The 25,587-nt window shown below is 38.7% G+C and overlaps 1 pseudogene; it reads right to left on the bottom strand.

Moving 5' to 3' along the window:
• Positions 1-25,034, bottom strand: part of LOC138808705 (Golgi to ER traffic protein 4 homolog pseudogene) — a 29,114-nt pseudogene extending 4,080 nt beyond the window's left edge.
• Between the last annotated feature and the right edge of the window lie 553 nt (positions 25,035-25,587).

Below are 25,587 nucleotides of genomic sequence, written 5' to 3'. Positions count from 1 at the left end.
ATGCAGAGAAAAATTTTGGGGAGGTTATTGTGAATGGGGTTGCTCCCTTTATTTCCCTCCCTTCTTGTACATTGTCAGTGTACAGGAAGGCAACTGATTTTTGTGGGTTTATTTTGTATCCTGCTACTTTGCTGAAGTGATTTATGATTTCTAAATGGATGGAGTACTTGGGATCGAGAAGGTATAAAATCATGTCGTCTGCAAAAAGGGATAGTTTATCTTCTTCTTTTCCTATGCAGATCCCTTTAATACCTTTTCCTTGCCTTATTGCCCTGGATAAGGGTTCCAGGACTATATTGAAGAGGAGTGCAGACAGGGGGCATCCTTGCCTTGTTCCTGATTTTAGGAGAATTGGTTTTAGCTTTTCCCCATTACGTATAATTGGCTATTGGTCTGATATAAATGGCTTTTATTGTTTTAAGAAATGTTCCTTTTATTCCTATTTTCTCCACAGCTTTTAGTATGAATGAATGTTGATTTTTATCAAAGGCCTTTTCTGCATCTGTGGCGATAATCATGTGATTCTTGACCTTGGCTCTGTTGATGTGTTGGATTACATTTATTGACATGTATGTTAAACCATCCCTGCATCTCTGGGATGAAGCCTACCTGGTCATAGTGTATTTTTTATGTGTTTCTGGATTCTGTTAGCTAGAATCTTATTAAGGATCTTTGCATCTATGTTCATCAAGGAAATTGGCCTGTAATTCTACTTTTTGGTTGGGTCTTTGCCTGTTTTGGGGATGAGTGTGATATTGGCATCGTAGAATGAGTTTGGGATAGCTCCCTCCTTCTCTGTTTCTCTGAAGAGCTTGAGGAGTATGGGTAATAGCTCTTCTTTAAAGGTCTTATAGAATTCTGCTGTGAATCCATCTAGTCCTGGGCTTTTTTTTGTTGGAAGACTTTTGATAACTTCCTGTACCTCGTTGTAGGATATTGGCTTATTTAATTGTTTACTTCTTCTTTGCTCAATTTGGGCAACTTGTATTTCTCTAAAAATGCATCTATTTCTGCCAGGTTTTCTTCCTTTAGAGAGTATAAATTTTGAAAGTAGTCCGTTAGGATTGTTTGGATATCTTGGGTACGTGTGGTGATTTTTCCCGTAGCATCCCTAATCCTGTTAATAAGGGTTTTCTCTCTTTTTTTTAAAATTAATCTTGCCAACGGTCCATCAATTTAATTTATTTTTTCAAAGAACCAGCTTTTTATTTGGTTAAATTTGGCTATAATTTTCTGGTTTTCTAATTGGTTAATCTCTGCTCTTAATTTGGGTATCTGGCTCCATCTAGTTTTTTCTTGTTTTTCTAGCTGTTTTAATTGCAACATGAGATTATTTACTTGGTCTGTTTGCATTTTCTTGATGTGGGCACTGAGAGCAATAAATCTGCCCCTCAGGACTGCTTTTGCTGTGTCCCACAAGTTTCTTTGCGAGGTGTTTTCATTTTCATTGAGTTGTAGGAAATGTTTTATTTCTTCTCTGATCTCTTCTGTTACCCAGGCATTGCTAAGAAGTGTGCTGTTCAATTTCCCTGTATTAGAGAAATTTCTGCAGTATGCTTTGTTATTGAGAACTAGCTTAATTCCACTGTGGTCAGATAGGACACAAGGGATTATGTCGATCCCTTTGTATTTGCTTAAGTTCCTTGCATGAACTATGATATGGTCTATTTTGGAGAAAGTTCCATGAGCTGCTGAGAAGAATGTGTACTGTGTTGTTTTAGGGTGAAATACTCGGTAGATGTCAGTTAATTCCGCTTGAAGTATGGCCTCACTTAATTCAGTAGCTTCTTTGCCAATCCTCTGGTTGGTGGACCTGTCCTTTGGTAAGAGTGGTGTGTTAAAGTCTCTTAGTATTATCGTATTGCAGTCTATTTTATTCTGTAAGTTTGAGAGTATTTGTTTAACCTATGTGGGTGCTCCAATATTTGGGGCATATAAGTTGATGATGGTAATATCCTCCTCTTGGATTGTTCCCTCTATTAATATGTAGTGTCCGTCCTTGTCTTTCTGTACTGATTTTAATGAAAAGTTTATTTTGTCAGATATCAGGATAGCTACCCCTGCTTTCTTACTGGGGGAATTTGATTTGTAGATCTTTTTCCAACCCTTTACTCTGAATTTGTTTGTATGTTTGGCTGAGTTTTTGGGGTTATGAAGATACAGTGTCGTTTCATCTGCACAAAGGGATAGTTTAACTTCTTCTTTCCCTATGAGGATCCCTTTAATGTCTTTGTCTTGCCTTATTGTCCTGGCTAATTGTGCCAGGACTATATTGAAGAGGAGTGGAGAGAGTGGGCATCTTTGCCTTGTTCCTGATTTTAGGAGAATTGGTAGTAGCTTTTCCCTATTACTTATTATATTGGGTATTGGTCTGTTGTGTATGGCTTTCATTGTTTTAAGAAATGTTCCTTCTGGAAGTGGCGCTGTAGCTTTAGTGGTAGAGCACTCGCCTTGAGCTGAAGAGCTGAGGGACAGCGCCCAGGCCCAAAGTTCAAGCCCCACGACCGACAAAAAAAAAAAAAAAGAAATGTTCCTTCTGTTCCTATTTTCTCCACAGCTTTTAACATAAATGAATGTTGTATTTTACCAAAAGCCTTTTCTGTGTCTTTGGAGATAAGCACGTCAATCTTGACTTGGCTCTGTTGATGTGTTGGATTACATTTATTGACCTATGTATGTTAAACCATCCCTGCATCTCTAGGATGAAGCCCACCTGGTCATAGTGTATGATTATTTTGTGTGTGTTTTCTGGATTCTGTTAGCTAGAATTTTGTTAAGGGTCTTTGAAGGAAATTTGTCTAATTCTCTTTTTTGGTTGAGTTTTTGCCTGATTTGGGGATGAGTGTAATATTGGCGTCATAGAATGAGTTTGGGATAGTTCCCTCCTTCTCTGTTTCTCTGAAGAGTTTGAGGAATATGGGTATTACTTCCTCTTTATAGGTTTTATAGAATTCTGTTGTGAATCCATCTATTCTTGGGCTTTTCCTTATTGGAAGACTTCTGATTGCTTCCTGCATCTCATTGTGACATAGTGGCTAATTGATTTACTTCTTCTTTGCTCAGTTTGGGGAACTTCTGTTTCTGTAAAAATGCATCCATTTCTGCCAGGTTTTCTTTGTTTAGAAAATATAACTTTTGAAAAGACTCCTTTAAAATTGTTCAGATATCCTGGCTACTTGTGATTTTTCCTATGGCATCCCTGATCTTGTTAATTTGGGTTTCCTCTCTTCTTTTCTTAATTAATCTTGCCAACGGTCCATCAATTTTACTTATTTTTTCAAAGAAACAGATTTTTGTTTTATTAATTTTATCTATTATTTTCCTATTCTCTATTTCATTAATTTTCAGCTATTAGTTTGATTGGCTTTGTCTAGTAACGTTGGGTACCATTTTTTCATGTTTTTCTAGCTGTTTTGATTGCAATATGAGATTTTTTACTTGGTCTGTCTATTTTCTTGATGTGGGCACTGAAGGTAATAAATTTGCCCCTTAAGACTGCTTTTGCTGTGTCCCACAAGTTTCTTTGTGATGTATCTTCATTTTCATTGAGTTGTAGGAACTTTTTAATTTCTTCTTTAAGTTCTTCTGTTACCCAGGTTTTTCATAGAAGTGTGCTGTTGAATTTTGATGTATTTGAATAATTTCTACGGTTTGATTTATTATTGACAAGTAGCTTGATTCCACTGTGTTTGGACAGGACACGGGATTCGGTCAATCCCCTTGTATCTGCTTAAGTTCCTTGCATGAACTATGATTTTGGAGAAAGTGCCATGAGCTGCTGAGAAGAATGTGTATTGTTGTTTTAGGGTGAAATACTGGGTAGATTTCAGTTAGTTCTGCTTTTGGCTTCACTCAATTCAGTAGCTTCTTTGCCAATCCTCTCTTTGGTAGACCTGTCCTTTGGTGAGAGTGGTGTGTTAAAGTCTCCTAGTATTATTGTATTGGGATCTATTTTATTCTGTAAGTTTGCTTAACATATTTTGGTGCGCCAATGTGTGGGGAATATAAGTTAATAATGATAATATCCTCCTCCTGGATTGTTCCCTGTATTAATATGTAGTGTCCTTCTTTGTCTTTTTCTATTGATTTTAATGAAAAGTTTATTTTGTTAGATATCAGGATAGCTACTCCTGCTTTCTTACTGGGGGCATCTGATTGGTAGATCCTTTTCCAACCCTTCACTCCGAGTTTGTATGTTTGGCTGAGAAGTGGGTCTCCTGAAGGCTAAAATGGATGGGTCATGTTTTCTGATCCAATCTGGAGTTCTTTTTCTTTTGATTGGTGAATTAAGACCGTTAATATTAAGAGATAATACAGAGAGATGCATTGTGGTCCCTGTCATGCCCTGTTTCTATAAGATTTTCTTCTTTCCTTTCCTTCTGTGCTTGCTCAGTTAGAATTCTATTAAAGCCTGTCTGGTGTGGGTCCCTGTTCCTGGTTGCTTTCTTCAGGTTGTGTTCCCCCTATTGTATTCTTTGTAATGCTGGCTTAATGTTTATGTATTGATTTATTTTTCCTTTACTTTTAAAGTTTTTCAGTTCTCCATCCACTGTGAATGCTAGCTTTGCCAGTTATATCAGTCTGGGTTGGCAGTTATTGACTCTCAGGGCTCGTATGGTACTTCCCCAGGCCTTTTTTGCATTCAGTGTCTGTGTGGAGAGATCTGCATTGATTTAATTTTTTCCCATTGTAGTATACCTGCTTCTTCATTTTTGCTGCATGCAAGATTGTTTCCTTATTTTTCAGATCTACCATTTTTTACTATAATGTGTCTAGAAGTGTTTCTCCTGGGATCTTGCTTCTTTGGTATTCTATATGCTTCTGTTATGTAGGTAACTTGTTCTTTTTTGAGATGGGGGAAAGTTTCACAGATTATCTTTTTGAATAGGTGTTGCATTCGCTTGCTTTGATATTCCTCACTTTTGTCCACTCGAATTATATGAAGGTTAAATTTCCTGGAACTATCTGCTTGCTCTTGGATTTCCCTTTGGCATAATTTAAGTGATTTTTTTCCATATCTGAGATTTTTTGGTCCAGTTGGTGTATTCTGTCTTCTGTATCTGACACTCTACATTCCATTTTGTTCACTCTGTTAACTACAGCTTCCATTGTGGTTTGCATGGACTCATTTCTGGATTCAATGTTGGTTCTCCAAGTACTAATCTCACCTCTTAATGAGGTGTGTGCTACCTCTATTTTTGTACTAATCTCACCTCTTAGTGAGGTCTGTGCTGCCTCTGTGTTTGTACTAATCTCACCTTTTAGTGAGGTGTGTACTGCCTCTATTTTTGCATGCACCTCCTGTGTGATACCTTGCATCACTTTCAATATTTTGTCCCTGTGTTCTTTAAATTTCTGGTCTATTTCTCACTTTAATTCTTGAGTCATTACCTACTGCATCTCTTGGATGTAACTTTGTCTTCCATTCCTGCTTTGCTCCCACTGGGCCTCTCCCCTGCGTAGCTGCTGGCTTTTGGGGGTAGCTTGCTATATAGGGTGTTGATAAGGCTTGTAATTTTTTTTCTGTTATTTTCAGGGATTATTGTAGACTAATCTGAAATTTTGTTTTGGTCAATAGATGTCTGCTTTGCTTGGTTGCTGTTTCTGTGCTGGTAGAGAGAGATTATACCTGCCTGGTCTCAGTTCTGTTGGTGGCCAACCTCTAGCTTCTACTCTGACCGATGTAGGGTTCTGTTCTCAGCTCTCTGCTGTAGAACAATGGCAGTTCCCACCTATAGAAGGGTTGAGCAGCCTAGAATGTTCCTGTTTATTCCAACAGGTGCTCTTGGTGAGATCGGATGTGCTGGATGTACTCTCCCATTTGCTGGAGTCTGCTATGGGCTCCTGATTTTTTTTTTGGCCGGTTGTGGGCTTGAACTCTGGGCCTGGGCGCTGTCCCTCAGCTCTTCAGCTTAAGGCTGGTGCCCTACCATTAGAGCCACAGCACGACTTCTGGCCCTTTCTGCATATATGGTGTTTGGGAATCAGATCCAGGACCTCATGCACACAAGACAAGCACTCTAATCCTGAGCCACCTTACCAGCCTGACCTCCTGACTATTATCAGGTGCTGGCGGCCTGCGTTGTCCAATAACCAGCCTAGGATATATGGGTCGGGTTCTGGTTGGGTTTTGGCTTCTGGTTCTCTTGTGCTGGACCCCTGATCTTTTGCTGTCAGAGGCATGATTCCAAGGCGGGTGCAGTTCCTTGTTTTTCCCCCCTCTGCTGAGGCATATGCTAAGCTTCTGAATTCAGTTGGGAAGAGTTGGTTGTGTTGCTCAGGCACTGGATCCCCAGGCCTTGTCCCGGCCCCTGCCCTGGGGCATGCCAGTTGGACCTGTGCTGCTGTGTATCCTGCCTAGGTTACACAGCCTGGAGTACACATTTCAAATTTCTTCCACTGTAGGCTGTTTTGACCCAGGGGCACTGTTCCTGGCTTGGGCATTTGCGCTCCCTTCCAGGGGCGCTCTTGCTCTAGCCTGGCCAGCTGGGTGTGCTCCATGGGCTGGTGGAGCTCTCAAACTATTCCCAGTTTAAGTGGATCCTGTGGGGGAGGAGTCTGGGTCAGGGTCTGGGGATTCCCACCAGTTCTGGTCTCCCTTGAGGGATACACTGTCCCCTGGGGTGTACTCACCCTGGAGTTAGTTGTTGTTTCTGTGTGATGTAGGTCATTGGTTGCCATTGCAATCAGAGTTCAGTTGAGATGGTTGTGGGCTGGGCAGGGTGGTGATGGCTCTGTGTGTTTCACCTCAGTCTCTGTCTCTGTTGATGCTGTTTGGGTTGGCGCCACTGGATGGACCTCCGGCCAAGGAGTTGGGGAAGGGGTAACCAGTTAATGAGATAATAGTCTAACAGACTTTCTTACTCAGGTTGTCTTTAAACCTCGATTATCAGATCTCAGCCGCCTGAGTTGCTACGATTACAGGCATGAGCCACTGGCACCAGCTTTTTTGAAAAAGCAACAATTAATAAGGCAGATACCTTAGATCATGCCTGTAATCCTAGCTACTCCAGAGGCTAAGATCTGAAGATGATGATTTGAATGTAGTGGTGCAAAAACGTTTGTGTGAGTCTTTTATCTCCAATAAACTGCTCAAGAAAATCCAGAAGTGAAGCTTTGGCTCAAGTGGTAGAGTGCACTCTTGAGCAAAAAAGAATCTCAGGGACAGCACCTAGATCCTGAGTTCAAGCTCCATTTCTGGCACACACACACACACACACACACACACACACACACACACACACACACACACACACACACACACACACACACACACACTGAAAAGTAAATAGACAATGTGAAGAAATCAAGGACAAAAAAATGAATATTGTAAGGACTTTTGGGTTTAGAGGCATGACTCAGTTTGTAGGACAATAGCTAATGATTGAAACTTTCAGGTACCAAGGACTTAAAAAAAAGAATTATCTGCCCTGTATTTCACTTTTTTCATATTCTCATTTGGGAACTATTTTCTTTTTAAAAAAAAAATATTGCTGTTTTAGTGGTGATATACAGCATGGTTACCTTTCTCTATGTCAGGTAACTAGTACATTTTCTTCCTTTTACCTAGTCTCATCTGTTCCCCCATTCTCATCCATTTCCTCCCTCCCATCTAGACCCTCGAGTTCCATAGTTCACTTTCAACAATGTCCAGTACAGCCAGTGGGCTCTACTGCTGCAATTTTTCATCCACTTTCCACTGATTCTGTACCCTTCCCCTATCTTTCCTTAGATGTGCACGCATATTATATAATGTATATTGGGTTAAGAATACAGAGTCATCACAAAATGAATAGATGAATTAAGACAAGTTCCTTTGTTTCCTTATCTTTGTAATTTTATTCAGTTATATGTATTGTTTTATACACATAAGAAGAGGTGCTTGGGTATTACAATTTTGTGATTTTCTCCAAAGCCTGTCCTCTTCTGTTCTTATTATATATGATGCCTAGAATCATGTACAGATTGTCATATCCCCTTGAGTTTTAAATCTAACTTTCACATATCAGGGAGAAAATGTGCCATTTGTCTCTATGATCTTGGCTTAACTTTCTTAACATGATTTATTCTAGTTCCATCCATTTCCCTGCAAATGACATTATTTTTTTCTTTCTAATGGCTCTTTCTGTAAAATTTCATTGTATATAGATAGCATAATTATTGGATCCATTTATTTATTGTGGGGCATCTGAGTTTTGTACATAACTTGGCACTGTGAATTGAGCAGCAAGGAACATGGTTATGCAAGTGTCCTTGTCATATTATGGTTCATGATTCTCAGGTTAGATGCCTAGAACTGGTATGGGATGGTATTAGAGAAGGCCTGTATTTAGATTTTTGAGCAACTTCCAGACTGCTTTGCAGAGTGGTTGTATTAGTATACATTCCCACCACCAGTGCAGTAGGATTCCTTTTCATCCACTTCCCAACAGCATTTGTTTTCAGAATTCAGAATATTTGGGTAAGATGGTACCTCAGGATTGCTTTGATTTACATTTTTATGGCCAGGGATGATGAACCTTTTCTGATGTTTCTTTGCCATATTTACCTCTTCTTCTGAGAAGTCTCTCCTTACCTCCTTGCCCATTTAGTGATTGGTTTATTAGGTTTGGGAGGGGTAGTTTCCTGAAATCCATGTATACATTGAATATTAGCCCTTTGTCTGATGTATTGCAGGTAAATATCTTTTCCCAATTTGTTGGTTGTCTTTTTAGTTTAGTGGCTATGTCCCTAGTCTTTGAAGAATTTCTTTCCTTAGATGTAGTCCCATTTGTTGGGTCTCTCTCCTATCTGTTGTGTCCCTGGGACTCTATTCAGGAAGTCCATGCCTGTACCTACAATTTCTAATGCCATCCGTATTCTGTGTTACAGTAGTTTGGCTGATTTTATGGTAGTTAATCCATTTTGAATTGATGTTAGTGCAAGCAGAGATCCACTTCTAGTTTTCTGACTATAGCTGCCCAGTTTTCCCAACACTAATTGTTGAAAAGGCTATGATTTGTGTGTGTGTGTGTGTGTGTGTGTGTGTGTGTGTGTGTGTGTGTGTGTGTGTGTGTGTGTGTGTGTGTTTGTGTGTTGGTTTTGGGGCTTGAACTCTGGTCCTCAGCGCTGTCCCTCAGATATTCAGCTTAAGGCTAGTGCTTGAGCCACAGTTCCACCTCCCATTTTCTTGTGCTTTATTGGAGATAAGAGTCTCATGGTCTTCTCTGGCCCTGCTGGCCTTGAACAACGATCCTCAGATCTCAGCCTTCTGAGTAGCTAGGATTAAAGGCATGAGCCACAGGCAACTGGCAAAGCTATGTTTTTCCACTGTACATCTTTCACTCCTTTATCAAACATCAGATGATTGTAAGTATGTGGTTTTATTTCTGGGTCTTTTGACCTTTTTTAATACATTTTCAATGTAAAAAATAATGTACAGAGTGTTTACAGTTACATAATCTAGGTGATGAGTACATTTCCTGTCAAGCATTATTACCTCCTCCTTTGTTTATCCCCCATCATGCCTTCCCTCCCCCCTCCACAGCTACACTCCCCCTGATCCCGCCTAAATTCTGATGATCGTTTTTCCACAAAGTGTCTTGTGCATCTCATTATTACAATGGGTCAACCTGTATCTCTATTTAAGCATTTTGTTTTTTCCCTTCCCCTCCACAAATTAGAGAAGCATATATAAAATATGCATGGCATCGACATTACATACAGTGAAAACAGCGGTTATACCATGGGGGAGGAACATACAAAGAACAAAAAAATCACATGATATATTGTAAATACGTTAGAAACAAGAGAAAGAAAGAAAAAACCACTTATGTCCCTATCTTGTGGTTCATTTCACTTATTTGGTCATATGTACATACCTTTTCTTTTTGGAGTGCAGGATAAATGTGTGCCAATGGAAAATGACCCAGTCTATGTTTAGGAAAACCAATAAGTGAGGTCCAAAATCTAGTTTCAGTTGACGAAAGGGAATCTGTCCTCACATAATATCCAGAATAATCTGTCCTGCTGCAGGGGATCCAATATCCAATTGAGAAATTATAATCTCTCCCTCCCACGACTCAGGAAAAAATTCTATCTTTTATGAGGAAGTAGATCTCTTTGAGGACTCTGAGGCAGAATTGCTGCCTGAAGGCAACTTAGAGGCCAATCTAGATTTCGAGATTCCTTCACCTCTTCCTGGGAAAATTTTTCTTTTTCTTTTTGTCCTTATTGTTGTAAAATGTTCATTCTATTTATTTTTCTAACGTTATTAAAATGCCAATGTTTATATTATGTTATACAATTCATGAATCCTAAATGTGGTTTTTTTCAACCTACAATCTCAAGCACCATGCACTTGTTTTGTTTGTGGGAAAACACAGAGTAAGAGGGGGCTGTACAAGAGAGACTTATGGATATAAAGGGGACTGTTAAATGCACAGGCAGTGGCAAGGAAGCCAGGCCATGCCTGAATGAGGTGATAAGGTGGCTCCAAAAGCTCTAGGACATAGCAGATCAGATGTCCTTAGAAAGCAGTTCTGTCAATTGTGACAAATGCTACAATGTTTATAATGGTATATGGGACTCTCTTCCAACAGTGAATTCAAGTCTGTATACATATTTATTGTGCTTTGGGAAATATTGAAGAAAAATTTGGCTCCAATAATATCCAAAATGTACTTAGGGCTGAAAATATTTGACAAAATACATAGGAAATACCTATATTGGAAAGTAAAAGCCATCATCAATAGAAGAAAGAAGGCTTACATAGATGGACAAAGACAAAGTCAGGAAGGAAAAAAATCCACTATTAAATCAGTTATATGCAAATATTTGTTATATTCTTTATATTTTTATAGTATATTATATGATGTATAAGAATGAATATGATTTTTCATACTACAAAGGCATTTATCACTTTCTGTCTTGAGTATATTTTTCACAAATCTAGTGTAAATCATTATTGGAGAAAGTGGTAATATAACTTTGATTATAATTATATGAATATATTTTTTGATTCTAGATATAATACTGATTATAAATAGATGAATAAATATATACACATATTTTCATATCTGTCTATGAAGTGAATAGAATGAAACTTAGTACACTATGTATAAAAAAGCAGCTATGAGTTGAGTATAGGAGTCTCAGGTCTGTAATCCTAGTGATGTGGGAAGCTGGGTTCTGAGGTTTAGTCTCTCTTACCCCCATCGCATTAGATTTTGAGAGGAGTCCTTGGCCCTCCAGTGTAACAAAGAGACACACATGCAGTGGGATCACACTCCCTGCACCCAGAGGAAAGTCAATAGAAATCAGAACAAGCCTCTTATCTTATGACAGTATACTCAGTTCCTGTGCCAAGATGGACATCTGTAGAACATCATATTGAAAGTTTGCATTCCCTCCAAAAGTGTTTCTGACTATGCTGAATTAAACCTCATTTTACCTTCCAAGCTTCAAACACATAGAAATATGTCAATGGCTCAAGAGAGATGGAGAAAGACTTACAAATACACAAAATTGTATACTCTGCTTCAGTAATTCAATGACAAATCATCAAAGGCATGTTTTGAATTTTTCTTTCTTTTTAAGGAAATGGAAATATAGAGTTCATCAGGGAGTGGGTGATAATTTGGTTGCTGAGTTGTAGAATGCACTTCTGGGCATGGGACACACTTGGCTTGGTGAATTTCTGTGGGGATGTGTGTCCTCACGCAGCTTCACAAAACAATAGCCATAACTTCTATGATGCCACAGCCATCTTTCCATAGCAGGAAATAGGTGTCAGGCACTGATCTTGCCCTGAAGTGGACTCAGCGACACAGAAAGGCACAAAGAATGCTAGCCACCAGACTTCAGCTTGAAGAGCTGGCTTGACCAGAAACTAGCATAAATTGAGCTGGAGAAGGCTGATCTCCAAGTAAGGTTCCTGAGCACTAAGGACCAGGCATTATTACAGATGTTGGCGAAACAGATGTGAACGTGGATCTCTCCTTAGCAATTTCTTGCTGAATAGAAAACCAGAAGTCATAATGATAATTTCTATAAACCAGAGACATGACATTGGTCGTTTTGTGGCAACAACTTCAAAGTGGGGATGCGAGGAGACATCCCTGAGAAGGAGATAGTTAGCTTGAAAGCCATCATCCATGCAATTATCTAGAAGCAGGTACTGCAGGCAGTAAGAACAGTAAGTACATCCCCAATTAATGGGAATGGACGTGACTTGCTTCAGAAAAGGAAAACAGCACTGACATGCTTGCTTGTGAAGTAAGAATGGAAAGCTACAATGAAGAAAAAAAGATCAGAAATGAAGATAAGAATAAATTAGATAGATATTGGATGCTGCGGGTTACAAAATGAAAAATTCTCATGTTATTCTAAATCTAACATGACCCCTGGAACCAAAGTGCTCAAATAGGAGCTAGACACATATGATTCACCAAGAGAATACTTTTAAAATGTGACTCTAGCCGGGCTCTGGTGGCTCACAACTGGAATGCTTGCTACTCAGGAGGCTGATACCTGAAGATCATGTTTGAAGCAAGCCCAAAGAGTTAATTTGGAAAGACTGTTCTCCAATTAACCACCCAAAATATCATGTGAAACAACTGGTAGTGCACTAGCCTTGAGAAACAAAAACTAAGGAACAGTACCCAAGCCCAAGGTTCTAATGCCTGGAATACATAAAACAAAGAATCCAACAAATAAAATTTAGTGCTCAGTAGATCATCACTTAGCATTCTAGTTCCATATATTTGGTATGACCTTTGGAAATTATATCCTTAGCAAATGCTCTCCTCTGATATTCTCCTTCATTATCCGCTTTCAAACCCCTGGCATCACCAATGTCTGCTCCCATTTAGCATACCAGTCTGCCACTGGAAATTTTTTTTAATTTAATTTAATTTTATTTGTGAACATAGTGTACAGAGGAGTTACAATTACATGGGCAGGATAATGCGTACATTTCTTACCAAGCATTGCAGCCTCCTCCTTTGTTTACCCTTCACATCCCTTCCCAGCCTCCCCCCTCCCCCATCCCAATCCTTCTCCTTCCTCCCCTCCCTCCCCCCCCACAACACCGACGTTGTAAAGCTCGTTTTGGACATGACAACTTTACTTCTCATTGTTGCAACAGGTACAACTGTATCCTTAAACAACTGGTTTTTCCCCATCTCCTCCACAAGTTATACTGACATCAAATATAGTGAAAGCAGGGGTTATACTGTGGGGGAGGGACATACAAAGCAACAAAGAGATAATCTTATAAATGCATTAGAAACACATGCATGGAAGAAAAAAAAACATTAAAATACACATCTAAGGGTTCATTTTCCTGACATCACATTATCTGACCTTTTCCGCTTGACTCATACATATACTAGATATTACAAATAAGGGAAACCATGGGACCTATGTTTCTTTGGGCCTGGCTTACTTCACTTAATATAATTTTTTCCAAGTTTTTCCATTTCCTAACAAATGGGGCAATGTCATTCTTTCTGATGGAGGCATAGAATTCCATTGTGTATATATACCACATTTTCTTGATCCATTCATCTACTGAGGGGGATCTGGGTTGGTTCCATATCTTAGCTATGGTAAATAATGCTGAAATAAACATAGTTGTGCTGGTAGCTTTAGTGTGGTCTTGTTTGTAAGCAATTGGGTAAATGCCCAAAAGTGGGATTGCTGGGTCATAGGGGAGTTCTATGTGAAGTCTTTTGAGGAACCTCCATACTGTTTTCCAAAGTAGTTGAACAAGTTTACATTCCCACCAACAATGAAGTAAAGTTCCTTTCTGTCCACATCCCCTCCAGCATCTGTTGTTGTTAGAGTTCTTGATTTTTGCTGTTCTAACTGGAGTGAGGTGATATCTCAATGTTGTTTTGATTTGCATTTCTTTTATGGCTAGGGATGTTGAACATTTCTTCATGTGTCTATTGCCCTTCCTTCTTTCTTCTTCAGAGAAGTTTCTCTTTAAGTCTTTCGCCCACTTATTTATTGGGCAGTTGTTTCTTTGAGGATTTGTTGTTGGGGCGTTTAATTTTTTGAGTTGCAAGTATATTTTAGATATGAGACCCTTGTCCGTTGTATGGCTAGTAAAGATCTTCTCCCAATCCTTGGGTTTTCTATTGATCTTGCTAGCTATGTCATTTGCCCTGCAGAAGCTCTGCAACTTTATGCAATCCCATTTGTCCAACCTTTCTTTCATTTGTTGTGTTTCTGGGTCTCTATTCAGAAAATTTCGGCCTGAGCCAAGGAGACCTAGGGTTTCTCCTATTCCATCCTGTAATGTTTTCAGAGTGTTTGCTTTGAGTTCAAGGTCTTTGATCCATTTGGAGTTGATTCTGGTGCAGGGTGATATATAAGGATCTAGCTTAAGTTTTCTACATGTAGTTAACCAATTTTGCCAGCACCATTTACTGCCACTGGAAATTTGAACATATATTTTTATTAATCATCACAATTCTGATAATCTTTCCATACACATCAAATGAGTAGTAACTATATTCCTCTATTCTGTGTGTTTTAATCCTCCTTTGAGTTAAAAAGCCTTAACTATTAAAAACTGTAGAAGAGTTATCAAATTAATTCTACCATCATCATTTTTCCACCCAATCTTGTTACATTAGTTATGTGAATTTTTGTGTCTTTATATGTTGCTCCGCCACAATATAATCCCTGTTTTCACTGCATTTGATGTCGGTGCCATGCATCTTCTATATATATTTCTCTAGCTTTGGGAGGAGAGGGGAAAAATCCAAATGCTTAACAATGGATACAGCTTGACCCCCTGTAACAATGAGATGTAAAAGACACTATGTTGAAAAACTTACTTTACAATTTAGGCAGGAAGGAAGGAGAGAGGAGGGAGTGTACTTCTGGAGGTGGGAGGGAAGGGATGGTAGGGGAAAAACAAAGGAGGAGGTAACAATGCTTGATAGGAAATATACTCATTATTTTGCTCATGTAAATGTAGCCCCTCTGTACAGTATTTTTACAATAAAAACATTAAAAAGGATACTATATGAAAGTTTGCACATGATACCTTATAACTATAATTCTTTGAAGAATTAGGGTTTTACACAAACATCCTGATTGCTTTGCCAAAGGATAAAAGATTTAAATAAGGTACCTAGCATCTTGGAAGGAAAATACTATTGGCTTTAGATCAAATTCATTTATCTAATACTGAGGAAATGAATTTCAGAAATGGCAGAGGCAACGTGTATCATAAAAATAACCTTATGAGGTACAACCAGGATGCCCAGATCAAACTTCCTGGAAAAAAGCAATGAATGAAAAGCTACTAATACTTCTAAAATGAGCCTATTGGTGATGGTTCATGCTTGTTATGCTAGGTAATTAGAAGTCAAAGATGAAAGGATATCAATTGAAAGCTTGGCCAGGAAGAAAACCTTCCTCTCTGCAACCAGCAGACAGGAAGCATCAGCTCTGTGCCTGATGCCCAGCTGGCTGGACGGTCTCTGCCCACATTCCGACACACAAGACCAACCCAATCTGAAATATTATCAAATACATTCAAATAATATCTCCTGTTTGGGAGATAATCTTTGAAAGATATAACAAAAACATTTCACTGATTTCCTTTTGAAAAATTCAGAATGAAAGGGGAAATATGTTCTCACTGACTGAAGGGTAAGTTAACGACCAGAATGATGTTAATGGGGGTAGAAGCGCATTTGGTAACTTATCCACTCAACCATCTTTCCTCACTTCTTGTCACATATCCTGAGCAGTGAGATTTTGTAATGCAAAGTATGTGTGTGAGCATGCAGCTTGTAAAAGTAGTAATGAAATGCTAGGCACTGGAACACAGGCCTGTAAAACTAGCTGCTCAGAACCCTGAGATATGAGGAACTCAGTTCAAAGCCAACATAAGAATAAAAGACTCTTACCTTCAATTTACCAGTAAAAACAAAAAGATGAGCTGTGCTTCAATTGCCAGAGTGCTAGCATTGCATACAAAGCTAAGGGACATCCAGGCCCTGAATTCAAGCCCCAGTACTGGCTCTCATACACAAAAAGTAACCATGACAACATCACAGGTATAAATATATTAGCAAGGGATGTAGGAGAATGGGATGATGACAGCATTTACCTCACTTTTAGTCTCAAGCATTCTGTACAGCGTAGCCCAATCTGTGAAAAGCTCTAGGTGAAAACTTCCTCAAAATCAGATTCATCCTCATATCCCTCTGCACATTTATCACACACACACACACACACACACACACACACACACACACACACACACACACACACAAAAGTCTATATATTGCCATCTAATTTTGAAATATATAACCATACACATATGCTTCAGAATTCTGTGCCCTTGATTAGGTTACATAGGGAGCACAATATATCCAGGGTCTGGCTCATTCTTCTAATCTTAGCTGCACAGGAGGGTGTGATCTGAGGATCACAGTTTGATGCCAACCTAAGCAAATAACTCCTCAAGATTCTTATCTTCAATTAAGAAGCAAGAAGTGGATATGTGGTTCAAGTGGCACAGTGACAGCATTGAGTAAAATAATCTAAGCAAGATTTCCAGACCCTTAGTCCAAGCCTGTGTACTGGCCCACTAACACTCCATAAGCCAAAAATCCCTGAAAGACCAAACCAAAAATATGTCAATTTTTTGCTAACTTATGAAGTGAAATCCAATAAGGCAACATAGCTTTTGGTTGTTGAAGATTTGGTTGGAAAACCAAAAATTCAACGTGTGCTTAAGTGATATAACAAACAAGCAACGAAATAAAAATTTCCCAATAAAAATCTGGAACCCCTGACCAAGAGATTTTTTTCTACGTTTTTGAAAATTACTTATTTTTCAGTAAGTGAAATAGTATAAACCTTTATTGTAAGTTATAGGAGTCAGTTTAAGCTCCAAGGAAGTGAATGTAAAACTAAAATCACACACAGCATTACAAGTTTCTATGCCTCTGGTGAGACACTAGAAATCTGTAATTGTGTAGCCTCTAGAAAGGAGAAGGGAGATGCTCAGCATCATTGGTCATGAAAGAAATGCAAATCAAAACCACATTGATTCCACCTCACCCCAGTTAGAATAGCCATTTTCAAGAGAACAAATAATAGCAGATGTTGACCAGGATGTGGCTAAATATGAACACTACTACACTGTTGGTGGGAATGGAAGGCAGTATGGAGGTTCCTAAAAAGACTAAACATAGAACTCCCGTAAGATCCAACTATCCCACTTCTTGGCCATCACCCAAATGATTTCAAAATAGAGCACAATAAGCTACCAGCACAACTATGTTCATTGCAGCATTGTTTACCATAGATAAGATATGGAACCAACCCAGTTGCCTCACAATAGATGAATGGATCAAGAAAACGTGGTATATTTACTCAATTTTATGCTTCTGTAAGAAAGAATGATATTGTCCCTTTCATAAGAAAATTGATAGACTTGGAAAAAATCATATTAAGTGAAGTAAGCCAGGCCCAAAGAAACATAGGCTCTATGATTTCCCTTATTTGCAATTAGTATTATCCTGTTAGTCCTGACAGAGGATTATAATAGCTGAAGTACTATAAACATATGTGTGATCATACAAAATGATGCTAATTGAAATGAACACGAAGATATTGAAACAACAGGTCTTATTTTGTTTAGTTGTCAACCTTGATATAGCCAATGTACAGTAACTAGTTCTTTCTTTTTACTTTATTTCATTTTTCTTTTCAAATTAGTTTTATCCCTGGCAATTCTTGTCTTTGATTCTGGTACCCTCCATCCTATATATGCATGTATTTGAGGAAAGGGAAGGGAAATAACAAAATGCTGAAAGATGACCCAGTGCAACAATAATAGGTTACATTAAAGCGGGAATGATCTTTACAACAACATGGGGGACATGGGGGGAGGAAGGAGTGGAGGGAAGGGATAGACAGAGAAAAACAATAGAGTGGGAAACAATTTTCAATGAGAAATGTAACTTATTCGTGTAAATATAACCCCTCTGTACAGCATCTTTACAATAAAATATTTTTAGTGTAAAAATGAATTTTTCCCATCAAATGTCAAGGTGATACCTTGGGAACTTCTGAGTTCATGTGAAAGAGTGTTTTAGGAGTTTCAAGAAGCTAGTACTAAGTACAAATAACCACAATTTAGTGATAATAAGAAAAGCTCTTTTTATTGTACTATATGAACAAAAGAAAATTTCTTTTTGTTTCTGTTCACTTAGAACTCTCTTTGCCATCTGCATTGTTCCAAAGTCAAACTAATCACTTATCCTTATCTTTCTTTGGTATCTAGCTTTGGCATGTAATCTGAGATATAAGCAGTATTCTTTTTTCAATTTGGAGGCCTAGCAGGGAGGTGCTCCTTCCTGGTCAAGAGGTTAGACTGGAGGACCCAGCACACTTGCTGTGGTTTCTTTTGCACAGCTCACTGAGGAACTTACTCAAATATGTTTTCAAATTCTACCAATAACTCTTATTAGTATGAAGCACTTAATTAGAAGTCACTTTCTCAAACTCCAATTTGAGTAATAAATAGAATAGGAAAAATGTTGTTTGCTATTTTTATCACTACATATCTTAATGTCTAAGTATAAAAGCCAGACTTACTCTAAGGGCCTAGAATAAGCAAAATGGCTTCTAGAGCTCAGATTATTTCTTTCCACAGAAGATGACAGCAGCAGAAACTGGCAGAAGGAAGAGAAAGTTTAATGTCTCCTTAATTCTTAAGTTTCAATGCTCATTGAGGAATCCTCAGGACTGAGGACAGTTTAAGGACGTAACAGATCCTGTGTTGTTTTCTATCATAGGAAGCAGACACCAGTCTCCCATCACTCTTTAGGTGACACACATGAGTGGTGTTCTTGGTGGGTCCTGAGAGGGTCCAGGACGGCTCTGTCATGATCACTGGAGACTCGGAATTGCTCTCTCAGAGAACGACATAGAGGAATGTGGTAACAAGACCTGAGATAGGGTTTTGTCAGATCTAGGTGATTTGTAACAGGCACTAATGCCTTCTGACTAAGAATGTGAATATATCATCAGGGTCCGGCACACAAATTTATCATGACGCGTTACCTTGCACAATTTCATAATGAAAGCCAAGAAAAGATAATGCCCTCTGGACATGTTTTCATCAATATTTATTAGATAAAAAGTTATAAAATCAAGTTCATGATGAGGAAAAATCCCAGATGAAAACCAAATTTCAGGGGCATTTACAAAAACTGTTGTTCTGTATATATCATATGTGACAAATTTTTAAAACTTAAAGAAGCTGTGTAAGTTAAATTGATTCTTTTGTAATACTGCTGCAACTTTATTTTACATTTCAACTACTTAATAAAAATAAGGTAGGCCAAGCATAACCAGTGGCTCACATCTAGCTTTAACTGTGGCTATTAAGAAGGATGAGAACTGTGGAAAGTGGATTGAAGCTACCGCAGGCAGGAAAATCTGTGAAACTTTTATCTCCAATTAACTGTTCAAATCCAGAAATGGATGTTTGGTTCAAGTTGTAGAGAGTTAGCTATAAGTAAAATAGCTAAAGGTCAGCTCCCTGAGTTCAAGCCCCACTATACACACACACACACACACACACACACACACACACACACACACACACACACACACACACACACACACAAAACCTATCTCAAAAATAACGAGTGACCAAGGACCAGAAGAAAGATAATATTTTTTCTTTATTTTCTTTCATTTTTGTCATTTTTTCATTTATCTCTCTTTAGGAATGTAAAGGGGGCATAGCAATGGAGGGACAAAGGATGAACAAATGCAGCAGTGGCACTCAGTTGAGACTATGTTGAAAGTGCACTATGAAACTTGTTGGTGGGGAAGGAGGGGAAAACTGGAGGAGACGCAGGGAAAGGGTGACATTGTCCAAATAGAAATATACTCATTGAAGTAGAGCTTTGGCTTAATATCAATGCCATTCTTCAGCAAAAGGGCTCAGGAACACTGCCCAGGCCATGGGTTCAAGCCTCATGACTATAACAAAAACAAAGACAAAAATAGGTAGTCATTACCAAACGTATGTAACAAACCTTCTACATCACAGTAATAAGAAGAAGGAGGAGGAGGAGGAGGAGGAGGAGGAGGAGGAAGAGGAGGAGGAAAAGAAGAAGAAGAAGAAGAAGAAGAAGAAGAAGAAGAAGAAGAAGAAGAAGAAGAAGAAGAAGAAGAAGAAGAAGAAGAAGAAGAAGAAGAAAGAAGGAGAAGGAGGAGGAGGAGGAGGAGGAGGAGGAGGAGGAGGAGGAGGAGGAGGAGGAGGTGTAGGAGGAGGAGGAGGAGGAGGAGGAGGAGGAGGAGGAGGAGGAGGAGGTGGAGGAGGAGGAGGTGGAGGAGGAGGAGGAGGAGGAGGAGGAGGAGGAGGAGGAGGAGGAGGAGGAGGAGGAGAAAGAGAATGAGAAGGAGAAGGAGAAAGAGAAGGAGAAGGAGAAGGAGAAGGAGAAGGAGAAGAAGAAGAAGAAGAAGAAGAAGAAGAAGAAGAAGAAGAAGAAGAAGAAGAAGAAGAAGAAGAAGAAGAAGAAGAAGAAGAAGAAGAAGAAGAAGAAGAAGAAGAAGAAGAAGAAGAAGAAGTTAATAAAAACCAAACCAATGAGAGAAAATCTAAGACAGCAAGGTAAGGGGTGATATTTCCAAAAAGAAATATACTCATACCTGACTTATATGACTATAATCTATGTGTAAATTACCTTTATCATAATATAAAATTTAAAAAAACAGAAATATAGTGCTGGAGGCAAATCTGAAATGGAATTAGATCAGATTAATATCCAATACCAATTTCAAACCCCATTATCAATTTCTCTTTCAAAAATGGCTCTTCTCATCACTTGTACTTTCCCTAGCTTATGAGATGGGGTGCAAATATTTAAAGGGTGAGGAATGAGTCATACATACAAGAGGAATTTAATAGTACCTGTAAAGAGCAGTACTTGCTAGAACACATGTTGCCTAGAACACATGTTGATACCATGTTTTCTGAAATATACAAACCTAGTTGAGCTTGCATACAAGCTCCACTCTATACAAGGTGTGGATTCAAAGTTAACTAAAGTCTCTGGACCTCAAATTCTTCATAGGTAACAATAGTTATCTCACAGGATTATGAGACCTGGATGTCATCAAACATGGTGTGGGTTGTGTTTTAAGTGTGTGTGCAACACTCAAACACTGCTGGGGCGAGTAAAAACTGGCGTGATGTTTACCATATTACTTAACAGTAATACAACACCTACTACAAGCTCACACCTATAATCCTACTTATAAAAGAGGTTGAGGCCTCAGGATCTAGGTTCTTTGTCAGCCTGGACCGGAAACTGGATGAGACTCATCTCCAATGACCTCTAAAAAGGTTGGAGGTGGAGCTTTGGTTCAAATGGTAGAGTGCTAGACTTGAGCATAAATCTCAGGACATTGACCAGGCCCTGAGTTCAAGCCCTAGGGCGAACACACACACACACACACACACACACACACACACACACACACACACACACACACACACACACAATTTTGTATATTCCTATCACGTCACTTAATACTTTTTCTCTTCCAAGCCCACCAGTTGTTGTTGTTGATGATGATGATGATGACAAGGACTTGCTGTGAAGCTCAGGGTGCTATTAAACTTACAATACCCTTGGGTACTGGGATTACAGGTATGTGTACCATACTTGACTTTACTCAGTAACTCTACTTATAACATTTTTCTGAAAGAAATTTATTCAAATTCAAGAAAATACTATGGCTTAAAGTTGTTCACACAAATTTTCAAGTGTACAAAATGTAAATAATATAAGTGGATATAGTACTATGCTACCACATGGTAATTCCAGCCAAAACTCAGGAACCTGACACAAGAGAATAAGGATTTGAGGTAAGCCTTGTCTACAATGTAGGACTTCTTCTATAAAGGAAAAAAAGTATAAATATTAATCTACTAGGAAATATATAATATGTTAAATTTATATAATGGAACAAATAGATCATTGTTAATGAAAATAAAATGGCTTTTACTAGAAATGAGGAATCAAATGTGCTCACTGTGTAGGTGAGTTAGAAAGTTCTTACCAAAAGCTACATACTTTTCTTGTTTTCTATTCTTCCAAAATTGTTTGCTTTCCAGAATCATGCCTTATCTTTCCTTGCTGGTTTCTTTAGCTTATTTCATACATGCCCACAGGGTCTTCAACTATCATTTATTTATGTGAAGAGCTTGCAAATATCTCTCTTCAGTCCAAACTCCTGGTATGCACCTCTGTTCCATATATTCAACTACCATAAATACTTGTGAAAGAAAGAGTAATCCTGTCTTTCTATTACTGGATATTAATGTGTCAGTAAACTTTAGGAAAATAAAGGAATAACATCAATAAATATAACTGATTATTGTAATAGTAATGTTAAACATTACTACAATGCTGATTTTCTGAGCAATTTAATATAAAGCTCAAGGAAAGCAACGTTTTTGAGTGCTGATATTGGAGTTTAAACTCAAGACCTTACCTTCTCACTTATGCATTTTCCCTCAAGGGCGGTGTTTTACTCTTGAACCACAGATTCCCTTCCAAATTTATTTGGGGGATTATTTAGAGATAAGAAACTCATGGTCTTTCCTTCTTGGGCTGGATTTAAACCTGGATCTCAGTTCTCTGAGTAGATAGAATTACCATTGTGTGCTAACAATGTCCAGTTTCAAGGAGAGGGCAAGTTTCTGATTTCAAGCTCCAGTAATAGCACAAAAACAAAAACAAAAGTTATGACATATAAATATACTGATAAACTAGGAACCCAAACAAATCAAATGTGGGTATCTAGATGGGCGAAAGACTTAATAGCATTATTATCACTATTACCTTTCCTAGCATTTTGAATAACCTGAAATTATGGATTAAAGTCATAGCTTAGTTGGTAAAGTACTAGCTAAAGAGCAACAACATCAAACACCAAGTACAAGTCTCAGTCTCAAACTTTAAATGAAATCTGAAATGATTTTTTCCTTAAATGAAAATTGACCATAGGAAACCCCTGATACCTAAATGTATGGTCAAAGAAGAAAATTGGAAAATGTTCAGGAAGACAGAATTTTAAATCTCAGTGATTACCATATGGACAGTAGATCAGACCATGTGTAACTTCATACCACATGCAGTGGGCTACGTTAAGGACTTAAAATTTGTACACATTTACACTCCTCAAAAAAAAACAAACAAACACAACTTACCAGGACACTGGGGATTCACATATGTACTTCTAGCTCAGTGCTCTGCTACTTGAGCCACAAACTCCATTTTCAGCATTTTTGGTGTTTAGTTGGAGATAGGAGTCTCACAGGTTTTCCTCCCCTGGCTGGCTTTGAAACAAAATCCTCAGCTCTTTGCCTACTGAGTAGATAGGATTACAAGCTTGAACTGATACTCTTATTTTTCTATTCTATTCTTCTTTTGCTTTTCTATTTAAGAATCATTTCGTTAAGTGGCAAAAAAATCCTGCTTTTGAACACAGCAGAGAAAATCAATGAAAATAGAAGCTGTATCTGAATAGATCAATAAATGGATATATATTTTAAAAGACGTATCAAAATACAAAATAACAAAACAGAGAAGAAACCAGTTGCCAATAACCAAAACAAATGAGTACTTTATCAGAAATCCTACCGTTATAAAATTTAAAAGTACAGTAATAAACAACTTCAGATGATTTATTCAAAGATGAAACCTATCAAACCTACTTAAGGAAGAACGAAAAAAAATGGAATCTACACAAATTTTCTAAATTTACATTTAAATGCATTTCAATCTATAAAACTCTAGGTACTGATGAATTTATTATTGACTTTTCCTAAAACTTTGAAGAGATCATTTTGATTCTACAAAAATATTTCCTTAGAAAGTGAGGAAATACTATTTGCCCTCTTAAAAGTTTCTCGTAAAAATATCTGGCTGAATTTTGTCTGGAATTATACTCTATGTACTGAGCAGTTAAGGAAAATTGTTTCAGGACATTGAGTCTTCTAATCATTAAGTACTTGATCGTTCATTTACTTAGTCCTTATTTTTTTGTATAACATTTGAAAGGTTTTATAAAATCCATTAAAGATAAACTTCTGAATTGGAAAACCTTTTGGAGGGAATTTACTCAAAGCAGAATGATATATTTTAGGCATCTCAGTATTTAGAGCTGTGAGTATGAACTCCATGAACAGTATAACTTGTCTTTAAGGAAGTTTTTAATACATAGAGCATAACTAAGAAAAATTGTAGGTGATAGAGTAACTAAGGGAGGCCAGGACGTGGCCAACTGCCTCCATAGGAAGACAAAAGCTTGGGATGTACCCTGAGGGACAATGCTCCTGTCCTGTTCTGTCCTGTCGAGCTACTTGTCATGTATTGGGTACCTGCACAGGGAGGGCTGGAACTGCTCTCACAGCACCATGAACGTGGTTAGCTTGCTGCCATCCAAGGCCAGCAGCAGAAATCAGATGAAGTGGAGCAGGGATTGGATGGAGGGCGGCCCGTGCTTGATGGATGTTGCTTCTGTGCATACATGATGAAGACCACAGACCTGGTTTTGTTTTCCAATAGAGAAACTGCAGCACTGCCTGAGCCACAAGTATGTCCACTTGCCATGGAAGCTTTGGGCCGTGGAGTCCTCCACCAGCATGTTGGCGCAGCCCTCACCGTCTGTGGAGTGTAGAAAGTAGTATCAAGATTCCCAGTAGTTCGGCTCTTTCCACAGGGTCAGGGCCCAAAATGGAAGGAGCTAAGGATGGCCCCATTTCCAGGAACCCCAACTGGAACACTTCAGGGCTCTGGAGAAGGGGTCCATCAACTGAACATCCTAGCCAGACACTCCATCCATTTCTGCCATCTACATCTATTTCAGGGACTCCAACACCAGCATGGACAGCTCTGCTGTGTTTTTTTGCTGGCCATGAAGGAAGAACAGCAGTATGCTCCTGAGCACATGAGCTCTTGGGCCTCAGCGGGCTTGCTCTGGGACATGTACCTGAAGAAGATGGTCCAGTACATTTGGTGTGCCCCATACTGGCCGCCTTTCTCCATGCAGCTTAACTTGCATGTGATTGTGGGCTTCATTGTGAGAGCCTTCCTGCTCCACCATCGCTGCTGCCAATGTGGCCCAAGTAGTATAATCTTTAGAAGGACTAGGACAAAGCCTGAGAATATTATTGCAAGAAATTGGGGTACATCAAAAAGAGGGTGGGGAAAGGGTAGACAAATGAAGGGAGGAAGGGGCAGAATGTAGTCAAGCTCATTGGGAGAAAGTGAGGGAACAGAAGATGTTGTATGAAAGGAAATGTTCTCATCTGACTTATGCAAATGAAATCCCTCTACACAACCTCTTTAAAATAACTATAATCAGCAGGGCACAGGCCACTCAGGCCTGTAATCTTAGCTACACAGGAAGCTGAGATCTGAGGGTCTCAGTTCAAAGCCAGCCAGGGCAGGAAACTCCATGTCACCCTTATCTCCAATAAACCACTAAAAAACAGGAAGTGGCGCTCTGGCTCAAGTGGTAGAGTGCTCATCTTGAGTG

This window comes from Dipodomys merriami, unplaced genomic scaffold (genome assembly GCF_024711535.1).
Source record: "Dipodomys merriami isolate MVZ:Mamm:240054 unplaced genomic scaffold, mDipMer1.0.p SCAF_47, whole genome shotgun sequence".
NCBI lineage: Eukaryota > Metazoa > Chordata > Mammalia > Rodentia > Heteromyidae > Dipodomys > Dipodomys merriami.
The sequence above is the reverse complement of the archived record's forward strand: the minus strand, read 5'-3'. Positions and strand labels throughout refer to the sequence as shown.